The sequence below is a fragment of the Triplophysa dalaica genome, chromosome 5 (genome assembly GCF_015846415.1).
Source record: "Triplophysa dalaica isolate WHDGS20190420 chromosome 5, ASM1584641v1, whole genome shotgun sequence".
NCBI classification, from domain to species: domain Eukaryota; kingdom Metazoa; phylum Chordata; class Actinopteri; order Cypriniformes; family Nemacheilidae; genus Triplophysa; species Triplophysa dalaica.
In genome coordinates, this window is record NC_079546.1 from 2310005 (window position 1) to 2325854 (window position 15850).

At 45.8% G+C, this 15850-nt stretch overlaps 1 pseudogene; it reads left to right on the forward strand.

Annotated features, from left to right (window-relative positions):
* The window catches only part of LOC130421221 (deleted in malignant brain tumors 1 protein-like), a 29435-nt pseudogene that overhangs the window by 7959 nt on the left and 5626 nt on the right, over positions 1–15850 (forward strand).

A 15850-nucleotide genomic window follows, 5' to 3' on the forward strand; every position in this document is an offset into this window, starting at 1 on the left:
TACCCTCTTTTAGACATTAGACTGGTAAATTCAGCCAGTCTGTGTTCTGGAAGAGTGGAGGTCTTACAGAATGGTCAATGGGGAACGGTCTGTGATTCTGGCTGGGATTTATCAGACGCTACAGTGGTGTGTAACAACATGGCATGTGGGCCTCCTTTAGCAGCAAAGATTGGAGCTTATTATGGTCAGGGTTCAGGATCCGTGTTGATGGAAGATGTGAACTGTATTGGAAGTGAGACATCAGTGACACAATGTCCATCAAACGGATTAGGAGCAGCCAGCTGCAGCCATACACAAGATGCTGGAGTTATCTGTCGTGGTAAATTGAAAGTCTAGTTGATGACTAAAGATCTCATAATAATAAAATGCAACGCCTCAAATGGTTAATGCTGTATGTGAAAAAAAATGTGTTCTGCAGAAGTAAAGCTGGTGGGTGGTACCGGTCCATGTGATGGAAGAGTTCAGGTGCTTTATAATGGTCTGTGGGGTCCTGTGTGTCACACTGGTTGGGATCTGGTAGACGCCACGGTTTTGTGTCGGGAGCTGGGCTGTGGTGAAGTTACAGGAACATCCTCGTATTCTGCAACAGTTCACGGGCCAAAATGGATGGATAATGTGACATGTACAGGAACAGAGTCGACACTGCGAAACTGTCCATTTACCGGATGGGCCGTGAGCAGTTGTGTGAGCGGACTTTACGCAGGAGTTGTTTGCAACAGTAAGATCATTCCTAAAACTTTATTAACATAGAATTTTTTTCATAGAAGTATTTCTCATTTTAAAATAAAAAGGCCCCAGTATCAGTTTTATTTTCACATGCCAAATGTTTGATTCAAATTATATTTACAACTGTAGGTGTGACTCTTTACGCCCGTATTTGCTTAGACCAAAACCAAATTATATAGAATTTGGGGATTTTACCAAGTGTCACCCAATTAACAAACTTAAACATAAAAATGGCTAAACTAATTTTCTCTTTAATGACATACATTGCCACTCAAAACCGTAACATTAATGTATTTTGTAAACTGAACACCTCAGCTTTAGGGATGTAGATAAATTCAAGAAAGTTAGTAAACAAAAAGCTGTTATTTAACAAGACCGAGTCAAAGGTTTTCTCTTATAATGGAGTCGATGAAGAGACATTTACTGTCCTTAGAGCTCTTGCACATTTCTCAGAAAAATCTTTTTTTTAGAAGAGTAAAAGCAAATTTTGGGACACTTTTAAACATGGTTTCCAGCACCGAGAATCTTTTACTTTTTACATTCAACATAAATCCGTGGAAAAAATTAAGAAACAATACTAGATGTATTTTGGTGATTCCTGTCCAGTGTCTGTTGAATTTTAACAATGTCAAACCTCATGAGTGACATTAAGTCATCCAACAGCAATGTGAAAGACTGGTAGCCTGACAAGACACAGAAGAACTGATAAAAATCACAGAACTTTTCCAAAATTCATTTAGAAATATGACTGTTGTATTGCGAATCTGAACTAGTTTTCTTTGCAGTATTTGAGATCTGAAAAAATACAGAGATTATTTTCTGATTATATTTCCACCTGTTTCTACAGTCTTTTCTGCAAATAAATGCAAATTGAAACAACATGTATAAAATATATATATTTGAAATTTGGTAGTAATATTGTTAGTAGTTCATAGAATGAAACAAAAATTATAATTTTCCCTTTACACATAAAAAGTAAATTCAGAAAAACTGAAAATAATTTTGAAATGGTCTCTTAATTTGTCCACGGCTGTGTACAATGTGCATGTATTTAAAATGATCATTTGTTTGATAGTTTGTGATCTGCAATAACTATTCATGCAAACGATACCTTAATGTAAGTATATAGCAATGTCGTTTTCATACTAAGAATATGAATATGCAACCACAGAGGTCAGAACCAAATGTCCCCTGAACCTGAATTTGTTTAGAAAATGGTGTTTCAAGTGGCATCATTCAATCATACAACAGACGGCTGAAATTTCTTCAACCAGATTACCAGAGGCGAACGTAGATGAAAATTAGACAAAGTGTGACCTGTACAATCTGCATCAAATCTAGAAACATAAAAATCCATCAAATGTGATCCTTTTGACATTGTTTTATACTGACAGCTTATGAGACAAAATATAAGAGAGGATTCTGATTTTGAACATCCACTTATTGTTCTGTTCACTCTCTTTTAGATGTAAAACTGGTAAATGGAGGTAACCAGTGTTCTGGAAGAGTGGAGGTCTTACACAACAATCTGTGGGGAACGGTCTGTGATGATGGCTATGATTTTAAAGATGCTTCAGTGGTGTGTAAACAAGTAGGTTGTGGGCTCCCTATAGCAGTAAAGCCTGGAGCTTTCTTCGGAGAGGGTTCTGGACCTGTGTGGATGGATGATGTGAGATGTACCGGGACTGAGTCGTCTGTGAAAAACTGTCCATCAAAGGCTTTAGGAACAAGTACATGCAGCCATGAACAAGATGTTGGAGTCACCTGTCGTCGTAAGTTGAAATGATCGATTGAAACTAAAGATCTTCTAATGACACAGTTCAATGCCTGAAAGAGCTCATATGTGAAACTAATATTTTCCTGCAGAAGTAAAGCTGGTGGATGGTACCGGCCCATGTGATGGAAGATTTCAGGTGCTTTATAACGGTCTATGGGGTTCAGTTTGTCACACTAACTGGGGTCTTGAAGATGCCACGGTTTTGTGTCGAGAGCTGGGCTGTGGTGAAGCTTTACAGGCAACCTCATATTCAGGTTCATATCTTGAGTCAAAATGGATGGATTATCTCGGATGTACAGGAAAGGAGGAGTCAGTGCGGAGCTGTCCATTTACAGGATGGGGCGTGAGCAGTTGTGGCAACGGACTTTACGCTGGAGCTGTTTGCAATAGTGAGATCCTCTTTATCTTTCTCTTTAAGGACGTTCACTAATGTTCTTAATCAGTTTTTGAAAGCATCCCAACGACAGCTTTATGTACATAGAACAGAATTTCCTGCTTTTGGACATCTACTTATGCTTTTGTCTCTATCAGGTGTTAAACTGACAAATACAACTAAACAGTATTCTGGAAGAGTGGAGTTCCTATATAATGGTCAGTGGGGAACTGTCTGTGATGATGGCTGGGATTTAACAGACGCTGCAGTCGTGTGTAGACAAATGGGTTTTGGGACTCCTAAAACCGCAACGACCGGAGCATTCTTCGGACAGGGTGTAGGACCCGTGTGGCTCGATGGTGTTAAATGTACCGGGACTGAGTCAACGTTGAAAAATTGTCCATCAAAAACTGTGGGAACAAGTACCTGCAGCCATGCAAAAGATGCCGGAGTCATCTGTAACCGTGAGATAAAAGTCCTTGAAACATTGTGGGATGAAGAGTTTGATCTCTTTTTGTTTTTGAAAGAAAAAAAAAATGTTAGCATTTTTAATGACATATCCCTTATTTATTTGTAGCTCCCGTCAGGTTGGTAAACGGCCCCGACTCTTGTTCTGGTCGAGTGGAGGTTCTTCATAATGGAACATGGGGAACTGTCTGTATGGATGTCTGGGATGTGCTTGATGCAGCAGTGGTGTGTAGAGAAATGGGATGTCCATCCCATGCGGACGCAAAACGATTTTCTTACTTTGGATCTGGTACGGGAACAATATGGATGGACGATGTTCAGTGTACAGGGACTGAGGCGTCACTAAAGGACTGCAGGTTTAATGGATGGGGATCACACAGCTGTAATCATACACAGGAAGCTGGGGTCATCTGTCGAGGTTTGATTTTTACGTTGTCAATCACCACTCAACCCTTATGTCACTGCTTAGAATGTTTAACTCAAAGTTTGTTCTATCCAGTAGAAAAGCCATAAAACGTCAACGCATTCTTTACAAAGATTTGTCGGCACCTTGATATATACTTTTGGTTCCTTCCACCCTCTTATAGATCTTAAACTGGCAGATACAACTAGTCAGTGTTCCGGAAGAGTGGAGGTCTTAGACAACGACGAGTGGGGAACGGTCTGTGATGCTGGCTGGGATTTAACAGACGCTGGAGTGGTGTGTAAAAACATGGGTTGCGGGTCTCCTGTAGAAGCAACGATCGGGGCTTATTTCGGACAGGGTTCAGGATCCGTGTTCCTAGAAGATGTTGGGTGTACTGGGAATGAGATATCAGTGACACAGTGTCCATCAAATGGTTTAAGAACAAGCTCATGCACCAATAGAGACGATGCTGGAGTCATCTGTCGAGGTGAGATCAAATCGTCCTTTAAGACTAATAATGATACGATACAGTTTAGTGCCTGACGGAGTTTATACTGCATGTGAAACCAATGTCCCTTGCAGAAGTAAAGCTGGTGGATGGTATCAGTCCATGTGATGGAAGACTTCAGGTGCTTTATACCGGGCATTGGGGGTCAGTGTGTCACACTGGTTGGGGTTTGGAAGATGCTATGGTTTTGTGTCGAGAGCTGGGCTGTGGTGAAGTTTTAGAGGTCACCTCATACATGGGTCCATATGATGGGCCGAAATGGATGGATAATGTCGCATGTAGAGGAAAGGAGGCGACACTGAGGAGCTGTGGGTTTAGCGGATGGGACGTGAGCAGTTGCGTAGGCGAACGTTACGCAGGAGTTGTTTGCAACAGTAAGATTGTTTCTTAACCTTCCGCTTCTTTTAAAAACATATTTTCCATGTTACACATTTCATACAGAGCCCACTTTTAAACAGTTTGTTCATTCTTTGTTAGATATTAAACTGGCTGAAGGAGAGAATATTTGTGCTGGTCGAGTGGAGGTCTTACATAATTTTAAGTGGGGAACGGTCTGTGATGTTGGCTGGGACTTAACCGACGCTGGAGTGGTGTGTAAAAACTTGGGCTGTGGGACACCTTGGGAAGCAAAGTCTGAGGCATTCTTCGGACAAGGTTCAGGAACCGTGTTGATGGAAGATTTAAAGTGTACTGGGAAAGAGCTTACCGTGAAGGATTGTCCATCCAAAGGAATTGGAAAAAGTTCCTGCAACCATAAACAAGATGCTGGAGTCATTTGTCGAGGTAAGATAGAATCGTCCTTTATGAATATTTGATACAGTTAAATGCCTGAGAGAGTTCCCTTTCTGTCGGTCTCTCGACGTTGTGTCGAGAACGACAGATGGGGTTCGCCCTTGAGAACCAATCAACTCTGACTACTATAGAAAAGGCCAATGAAATTTGGCGAATGCAATTTGCATGCCGGGCTCCGCCCCCGGAAATCCGGTATAAAAGGAGGCCGGCGTGCAGCATTCACTTACCTTTTGTTCTTCAGAGCCATCGCTCATGAGTACAACTCAGGATTCAATCCTCTACAACTACACGCTGGTGCTACGACGTGTTACAGCGGATCGTCCCTTCCTGCAGCGACCTTCCCCTGGGCGTCTCGGCGGTTCCGGAGGTGTTAGAGATTTTTTCTAAAAGTCCTTTTCAGGACTGACTGAGCATTCTCCAGCGCGGCATGTCCCGCTGTTCTCTTGGGTGCGGCACCCTCATCGAGGAGGGGGATGGACACGATCGCTGCATTAGGTGTCTGGGCGTCCAGCACACTGAAGCAGCGTTCGTTGACACATCTGCCTGCACTGCGGGCAGATTGTCATTCAGAAGTTGCGGTCACGGGTGGCTGTCTTCCTACGGGAACCAGCCACCATTTCGTCTGCTACCCGGGCTGTGACATCTGTGGCTACGGCCCCGATGACCACCCACGTTAGCAGCGTTAGTGATACGGGGAACTCTGCGAACGTAAACCCGCCAGCCAAGTGCTCACGGGCCGATCGCACCCCGATTCGCTCTTCTGAACGTTCCCCAACCGGCGGTGGCATACCGTCCGGATCCTCACGCACACACTCGGAAACGATGTGTGACGTAGATGAGATGTCGCTCGCAGCATCGGAGGGAGACTGGCATCCGACTCTGCCGAATCCAAACTCCACCCCCAGCGGTCGAGTTCAGGAGGAAGCAGAAGTGATGTCATCCGTGCTAACCCGGGGATGCGTGGTTCCCGAGGTCGGTGCGCGGTGCAAACCGCGCCCACCCCGGGTGCCATGTTTTTCCCGGAGGTGCATGAGGAGCTGTGTAAAACTTGGAACGCTCCACTCACGGACCGTTCCAGTGAAACCAGCTCCGGCTCCCTTACTTCCCTCGATGGTGAGGCAGCCAAGGACTGCGTCGAGATCCCCCGGGTGGAACGTCCGCCTGCGGTGCACCTGTGCCGCGGACGGCTACCACCTGGGGGGGGATCGACCACTCCTACCGTCCAAAGCACGTAAGACTTCGGCATCACTGGTGTCGAAAGCTTGCGATGTTGCGGGCCAGGCTGCCTCCTCTCTCTATGCCTTGGCCATCCTGCAGGTCCGCCAGGCCAGGGCGTTGAGAGGGCTCCACGAGGGTAAGGCCGACCCGGGTATAATGCAGGATCTCCGTGCCACCGCTGACAGCGCTCTACGGGCGACTAAGGCGGCGGCACGGGCCCTGGGTCGGACGATGTCCACGGTAGTGGTCCAGGAGAGACACCCCCGGCTATACCTTGTGCAGAAGAGTGACAGCAAGGAAGTCCGCTTTCTTGATGCACTCATCTCGCAGGGTGGGTTGTTGGTAACACCGTCGAGGACTGCGCTCAGCAGTTTTTTGACGGCGAAGCAGACAGTGGCAATTAACCACATTTTTTTCACGCCGCGACTCGGCCGCCTACAGGCCTCCGAGATCTCACGTGACGTCTGCTTCCCTGCAACCCAGGACCCTTTCGACATCGGCTCCGGTTCCTGTGCCCCCACAGGCGGCACCCCGGAAGCAGAGGTCGAGGGGGAAACCTCCACCCCGTCAGCAACCTCCTCGCGAGAAGGGACACTGACGGGAAGACCCCAGGGAGAACAACATCGGGCCCGAACCTTCACAGCCACGGCTCTGATCGGTCGGTACGGGACGACTCCTGCCTCGTCACCAAAGCCGGGCCCTTGTTAGGGCTTGGCGCCCACTTACTCACTGAGTTTTCTGTTCTCCCCGGGTTTACTTGCAGCCGATCGCACACTCCACTGGACTGTGCTCGGCGAACCGACCTCACACCCTGGCGAGGCGTGAGGTCGTACACATACGACAGCCGTCACCACTCTCAAACCGACAGTGCGTGCCGTTGTCCCGCCAGGCAGGTAAGCAGGCGGAGCAAAAACCTTCCCTCCGGGGACTCCCCGCGACATGGTTAGCTCCGCCAGCCGACGAACCACCCCCCGTGGGAATGATGAAGCAGACCGTCCCCTTGGTCACCCTGTCACAGTCCCTGGGAGCTCGAGAGCTGCCCACACTGTCTCGCTGGCTAATGAGGGCGGTCCGTCTTGGTTACTCGATCCAGTTCGCCAGAGACTCACCCAAGTTTCGGGGCATCATCTCTCCCTCTGTCAGAGGCAGGGACGCCTCCGTACTTCGGGTAGAGGTCACCACCCTTCTGGCAAAACAGGCATCGAGTTCGTCCCTCAAAACCAAGATGTTCAGTGGGTCACCACCCGCACTTCATCGTTCCCAAGAAAGACGGCGGGTTGCCCCCAAAGGCTGCGTACCCTGAACAGAGCACCTTCACAAGCTGCCATTCAGGGTGCTCACACAGAGGCGCGTCCTGACATCTATGAGGTGTCAGGATTGGTTCGTGGCAATCGACCTGAAGGACGCTTACTTTCATGTCTCGATCCTCCTCGACACCGGCCGTTCCCACGGTTCGCGTGCGAGAGGCGGGCATATCAGTACAGAGTCCTCCCTTTCGGTCTGTCCCTGACCGCCCTTTCTCCCTGAGAGGAGGAAGGCGAGCGGGTACTAAACTATCTCAGCGACTGGCCTATCTTGGCACACTCGCGAGATCTGTTATGTACACAAAGGGACCTGGTGCTCCGGCACCTAGGTCGATTGGGACTCCAGGTCAACCAAGAGAGGGGCAAGCTCTCCCCAGTGCAGAGCATCCTCTTTCTCGGTATGGAACTCAGCTCTGTCACCATGTCGGCACACCTGTCCGCAGTTGTGCCCAACCAGTGTTGAACTGTCTGAAATGAACATTTTAGGCAGACAGCGTTCCCCATGAAACAATTCAGAGGCTCCTGGGACACATGGCGTCCTCGCGGGTTAATACCCCTCGAGTTGATGCACATGACACCGCTCCAACACTGGTTTCAGAGTCGAGTTCCGAGGAGAGCGTGGCACACCGGCAGCAGGCGCATGGTGATGCCGCCCTGCTGCCGACGCACCATAACCCCTAGTCTTTATGACTTTTTCGACGGACTCAGGTCCCTTTGAGCAGGTTATGAGGCAGGTCGTGGTGACGACTGAAGTCTCCCTGCAGGGGTGCGGTGTAGTGTGCAACGGGCACGCAGGTGGGGTCTTGGACGAACCCCCGCCTGCGCTGGCATATCAATTGCCAAGAGTTGTGGGCTATGCTACTTGCACTGAGCAGGCTACGGCCTCTCGTGCGAGACATGCACGTGCTGTTCCGAGGACAGCACTATAGCTGTAGCGAATACAGATCGTCAGGGTGGCGTTCGCACACAGCAGCTAAACACAACTTGCTCGACGCCTCCTCCGGTGGAGTCAACAGGTGACTCGTTCCCTGCAGGCCACACACCCCGGGCAAACTGAACTAGACAGCCGACGTGCTTTCTCGCCAGTTTATGCCTCGTGGAGAGTGGCGACTCCACCCCCGTGCAGTCCAGCTCATTTGGAGGCTGTTCGGGTAGGCCCAGGTAAAACCTGTTCACCTCCCGTAACACCACCATTTGCCCGCTTGATAGTCCCTGCCCTCGGCACGGATATCCTTGCGCACAGCTGGCCGCGGGATGGGCGGAAGCACACCTTCCCCCCCCCAGGAGCCTTCTTGTACAGACTCTGTGCAAGGTCAGGGAGCAGGAGCACCAAGTGTTATTGGTTACACCACACCGGTCTAACCGCACTTGGCCTCAGAGCCGATGCTCTGGACAGCGACTCCCCCTGAACCATTCCCCTGACAGAGGACCTGCTCTCTCAGGGGAAGGACACGTTCTGGCATCCCAGATCAGACCTCTGGAACACCCATGTCTGGTCTCTAGACGGGACGAGAAGATCCTAAGATGGCTACTCCCCCTATACGGCTGAGACCATCACCCAGGCTAGGGCCCCATCTACTAGGCGGTTACACGCCTCTAGACGGTGCCTCTTCTCGTCCTGGTGTCTTTCTCAACGAGAAAGACCCACTGAGGTGCTTGATCAGGATTGTGTTCCCCTCCTCACGAGACTGGAGACTAACATCTCCCTTCCACACTGAAAGTGTATGTAGTCGCTATTGCCACTCATCACGACTCAGTCGGTGGAAAGTTTCTAGGGCAACACGACCTGGTCTCCAGGTTCCTAAGCAGCGAGAGGGCGGAATCCGCTTCATCTCCGCTCCATACCCTCTTGGGACCCTAAGTGGTCCTGGGGAGCCTCAGGGCCCCCCAAAGAGCCCCTCGGAGGTTCCGATCTTCCTCATAGAGTAAGACGGCCCTCCTGACGGCGCTCACTTCCTTCAAGAGGGTAGGGGACCACCGAGCATCCTCCGTGTCCCTGGATTGCCTTAAACTCGGCCCTGGAAACTCTCACGTTATCTTGAGACCCAGGCCCGGATGCGTGCCCAAGAAGTTCCCACTACTCCCTCCGGGGCCAAGTGTTGAACTTGCAGGCGCTCCCCATAGGGGAGGAAGACCCAACCCGATTAGTGTTGTGTCCAGTACGTACTGGACCGCACGCAGAGCTCTGAAGCTCTGACCAGCTCCGTGTCTGTTGGAGGACAGCAGAAGGGGAAGGCTGTCTCCAAACAGAGGCTGGCGCACTGGGTCGTGGACGCCGTTACGACGGCATTCCGATCTCAGAATCTCCCATGCCCATTGGCAGTGAGGGCTCACTCCACACGGAGTTTAGCCACCTCCTGGACACTGGCAGAAGCGCCTCTCTAGCAGACATCTGTAGAGCTGCGGGTTGGGCTATGCCCAAACACCTTCGCAAGGGTTAACAACCTTCGCGTAAACCCGGTGTCAGCCCACGTCCTGCGTGGCGACATGTAGGACTTGCATCCGGGGGGGCGTATGCCTGCGAAAGCACCTTTCCACCCTCTAACAGGTTGGGTCAGTGTGCTATTTACCTTTTCTTCTTACCCGAACACATCGCTAAGAAACTGGTACCTCACCAGCCTCCCTTCTTACCCAGACACTGGTTAAGAATAGGCATTCCATACATCACCAAACAAGCACCCCCTGGGGGCTGGCTGGGCAGAGCAGCCTTCCCCCTTAGGCCGGGATACCATGTGAGCTATCACAGATAGCTCTAACCGGACCTAGTGCTACCGGACGTCTGTAACACCCCCTCCGTGGGCTGTTCCGTCTGATGTATCCTCATGAGAATGGTTCCCACTCCTGGTAACCCATGAGCTTCCCCAGGTGGGCCTCCACCTCGCGGTTAACTACTCAGTCCGCACGTTCCATGCGTTCTCCTCCAAGGACGAGACCATACCTATATCCACCATATTCCTCCCCACGGGTAGGAGGTGGCCTCTGTAGCGCTTCTCTGATTAAGAGTCGCGCTTACCCGGTGTAAACTGATCTGGACGGCCTCTCGCCTATAGAGAGCTAAGGCCCCGTCCGTGAAAGTTACCGGTCAGGGCTGTACCCATCTTTCTCCAAGAAAGCTCTGGAACCCCCCGACCACCACACTGGAAGGTTACAGTCTCACGAAAGCTTCGAGATGACACGCCCAGGCTTGTTACCGTCGCTTCGCTAGAGATTGTGACGCGATACAGCGTTGTGGCGTTTTCCATAGGCAACCCCATCTGTCGTTCTCGACACAACGTCGAGAGACCGACAGAAAGGGAACGTCTTGGTTACGTATGTAACCTCAGTTCCCTGATGGAGGGAACGAGACGTTGTGTCCCTTATGCCACGAACACGTATCGTATTCTGCTGCAGTTTGAGAGGTCTCAGGCTCTTCAGAACAAAGGTAAGTGAATGCTGCACGCCGGCCTCCTTTTATACCGGATTTCCGGGGGCGGAGCCCGGCATGCAAATTGCATTCGCCAAATTTCATTGGCCTTTTCTATAGTAGTCAGAGTTGATTGGTTCTCAAGGGCGAACCCCATCTGTCGTTCTCGACACAACGTCTCGTTCCCTCCATCAGGGAACTGAGGTTACATACGTAACCAAGACGTTTTTACTGTATGTGAAACCAATGTATCCCACAGATATAAAGGTGGTCAATGGCACGAGTACATGTGATGGCAGACTTCAGGTTCTTTATGATCAGCAGTGGGGTACAGTGTGTTACAATGGCTGGGATGTGAATGACGCTACAGTTTTGTGTAGTGAGCTGGGATGTGGAGAAGTTGCAGTGCCAGTGCCATATAAGGGTCCATTTGTTGGGCCAATTTGGATGGATAATGTTGCATGTACTGGAAAAGAATGGCTGTTAAAAGACTGTTCGTTTACCAGAGGGGCTGTGAGCAGTTGTGCCAACGGACTTCACGCAGGAGTTGTTTGCATCAGTAAGATTATTTACGAAACTTGCCGCTTAATCTCACGTTGTAATATATGGGTTTTCTTTTGATAAACCATTCCCTTTTATTTCACAGGGTTTGTGAGAAAGAATGTGGTAAGGATCACCGTTACCGTCGACTATGACATTGATGTCAATGACCCAGATATCAAGAAGAGCATTTTAGATGAGGTGAGGTTACATGAGTTTTACTATAGTAACCATAGTTTTAAATTGGTATTTGTAATGGTCTCACTACAATAAGTGTAGTTGAGTGGCCTGGGCTATCTTGCAGCTCTGCGACGAAGAAACACATGAAAGTAGATTGCACTGAAACTTACGAGTCAGATTGTACGCACTACACAATCATGCCAGCAGCCATATCACACTGTAGCCCAAGACTGGTTGCTTACTGTGGATGGGAGACCTCCTGGGAAATATAGGTTGCTGCTGTAAGAGAAGTTGGCGAGACAAGCAGGGGGTGCTCGCCCTGTGATCTGTACGGGTCCCAATGCCCCAGTATAGTGACGGGGACACTTTACTGTAAAAAAGCACTGTCCTTCAGATGAAACATTCAACCCAGAACCTGACTCTCTTTGGTCACTAAAAATCCGATGGCACTTCTCGTAAAAACTAGTGCTGAAAGCCCACTTAGGAAGATTCCCTTCTTGTGTTTTGACTAGATGATGTTTTATTTAAATGTCAGTTAATCTCTGAGGTTTTCTGTTCGACAGATAAACACAGTGGTTAAAAGCAGAGGGAATTATTTTGCAATCTGGAAAACACAGCTTGACGGCTCAGTATTCCAAAAAATAGAAACATGACAGGTGTGTAAACCGAGAGCTGTTGCTCTGTCTTTCTCTTCCTTGAACATAATATATTTAGACTTAGAATTATAAACATTTATTTTATGTTAAAGGATGTTGAGAATTTGAATTTACTGATAGATGTTCCATTAAAAATGCTTTTATTATTGATTTCATATTATAATGCAAAACATGTTGTTTTCACAGGTCCCCCTTTGACTCTCAGATAAAAAGCATACAACTTCTAGTAATAATGTAATGCAAATCTTTTTATAATCACTTTTGCTTCATTGCTTCCACCTAACTATTATTAAATTTAGTTATATATATACATCATTACATATGTGGTAGGTAAAGCTTAATATAATAAATAAACTGAAAATGTATAATAACTATATTAAAATGTTATTTGTAGTGTAATGCCACCCCTGTGGCAGTATAAGCTTATGGCCTTGATATGTATGGCAGTAAAATTAAAAAGAATGCTGTTCAGACTTCATTGTGTGTCTGTGTTTATTATGGTGATGCTGTAAAAAAAGATTCTGATTATTTTACAGACAAATGTACATTTTGAATACTGTCATTTTACAGGGAAAACCCGTTTTATGGATTTATTTCTGGTGCCCCAGCTGCAAGAAAATTTATTTTCTTTTTATCAAGATTTGTTTTTTTTACTGTTTCTTTTTTACAGTCAAAAACTATAAATTTACTGAACAAGACAACATATTTGCAAGAAAAATGGCGTTTAATATATATATATTTGAATCCTCTAATTGTACAGAAAATTTTCACCGTAGAATATTGTGCAAAATAATCTTAATAACATTAGGCAACATTGCTGTTTCAATAACAACTAGAAAACATGTTTAATTCAGAGTTCTCAATTCCTCAAATGCAGAGTCTTAATGGGCTGAGGATTGTGTGAGCTTTAGCATGATCTCAAAAGGTTTTAAAAAAAACTTTTTTTTACCTTGTACTGAAATGAATGGGACTTTCAAGGGTGCAGGTCTTGTGAGCGCTGGCATAATGTTTTTCCAGTGTATTCATGTAAATATAAACTAAAGTTCTTGCATCACAAGAGTTGATGCAAAGGAAAGACGAACAAGATAGAAGAGGGTTCTGAACTGTAGATAGTCAAGAGTTAGTGTTTAGTTAAGTGCATGCAAAACAGGTGTGTTTTCGGATGTTCCTTAATATGTTCTGTATATATACATGTAAGTATTCTTGATGCAATATTACCCTTTAAAACATGCTGTTTTCACAGGTCTCTTGTGACTACCAGACAGAAAACACACAACTAGTTACAGTAAAAAGGTGATTGTGTCTTCTTCATTGTTTGCACTTCATACAGATGAGTCGCCTTTTCATACCTAATGTGAAATGAATAGTCTGTGAATTAAATGTTTATACGATTTGTATGCGTGTTTAAGCTATGAGCTTTTTTACCACCTGGCTATACAAACAGTTGGGAATTATTTGTTTTATGCTCACTATGCATGGTTGTATAGCTACAATAATATGCTTCAGAATATTTTGTCCTTTTGTATTTAAATCCAGACATGCAAATCTATAAAAGCATCTGCAGAAAGTTTCCAAACTAAACAAATAACACTGCAGCTTATTTAATGCGTGAGATTTGAATAGGAAAACTAGCTTTGCTCAAAATTGTTTTTTTATGTTTTTAGATTGTTGGAAGATCCTTAATGTGGGTTATGCTAAGAATGTTGAACATTGCTAGTGCATGCTCTTAAATTACTTGGGGAAGAAAGCTCCCCCATACATTCTTTTGCCATGTTTGCAAATATTACAAGAATCCTCTGCACATATATATGCACCTAGGATCAGACATACATTGAAAATGTATTGAATTGAATTAAATATTATGTCACTAGGTGGCAGTATAAACACATTATGTTGAATAACATCACATTAAATGAAAGAGAACTGAGTTTGGTCAGTAATGTGTTTTTTATCGAAGTAAAATTGAAAAGGTTAAGAAGAATAACAAAATCATGGCAAGCACATTTTGAAGTATGCCTGAGGCTAAATCTGAATCTTACTTCCAGTCTTTCTTAAAGATTCACCATATTATATTCATCATCATATTTCTTAATGATATCAGTAAATCTGAATAACAACCATGTTCTCAATCCAAAAACATTGTTGAAAGTCAAACATCTGGTGTCAGATGAACGTTTGGATGATGCTGTAAAATCAGACCTTCAGTTTCCTGAAGTACTTCTGAGTTTCATCATGGAGGGTGTTTTTCAACACTTTTCTTAGTCAAAGAAATATGCAAACGATCATTGTCTGAAGGGTGGTTTGAATGAAAGTGCCTGATTTGTTTACAGGCTCAAGAGATGAGCTCACAGTGCTTAGTTCAGCCAGGTTTGAGTGTTTATTTTCATGTACAGAAGACACAGGACAATGAAAGACTATAACAAACGCTTTATAAAACACTCACAATTTGCTTCCAATTTAATCATCTTTATCACATACAGTGCTCTGAAGTTGTCATATTTGCACACTTGTGAGTGCTGTGTTGTGTGATAAGCACTGTGGGTTAGAGTATGTGCTGCGTTTACAGTATTTGCATAGTTTGTGCTGCGCAGTCAAGTATTACAGTGTGAGGTGTGAGGTAAGCCTGGGATGTTGCACGTTTTAGGCACGGAAAAAAAACAATGGGGGTTAAGAGCATCTTTAGTCACATTGTCTGGAATAAGTAATGCTTTATATGACATACTCTGTGGCTTACTGAAACCAGACAGAAAACATCCACTGTATATTAATAAGTATATTAGTATACTGCCCTTATCATATTAACTGTTTTCAAACACAATCATAATATTTTCTAGTGAAAATGAGAGACTTGTATACTAAACATGAAAGTTTTGTAATCTAATGTGATTGATCATCATTAGAATTACCACAATGTTTAGGCGCTCGGTAAGCCACAAATACTTTTTTTTGCTGTGAGTGCCACAATTCAACCCTGCATCTGTCCCAAGTTATTCTAAGAAAATTGTAAACAAATGAATTTAGCCACCCGTAGTCACCCAGTGAACGTCTCTATGCACCTGTGCAGTCTTTTACCAAGCCTTGTGAAGTGCTTTGAAAAAAGCACAAATATCCTCAATTCTGTTTGCATCGCCCCCATTAAGTTACATTAGTTTTTATGTATATTTAAAGGGGTCATATGTTGCAAACAGGTGTTGTTCTTTGTCTTTGGTGTAAATTGCTCATGCATGGATTAGACACGTGATATTCCAAAAATGTAATTTTAATAATAAATATAAAAGATTCATTCTTTCTAAAAGCGAATGCTCAACCAGGCCTGAAACGCCTTGTGTGACCACACCCCCACAAATCAGTTTGAGGTATGACTTGACTAAGACCTTCTTGTTTTAAGCGTCTGACAGTCAAATACTCTTATAATGCTGTTCAAAAGTCAATTAGGTCAAGCCATGAATAAAAATAAGTTTCCAAGCTATAATGGTCTTAAATGTGTGAAAAAGTGTAG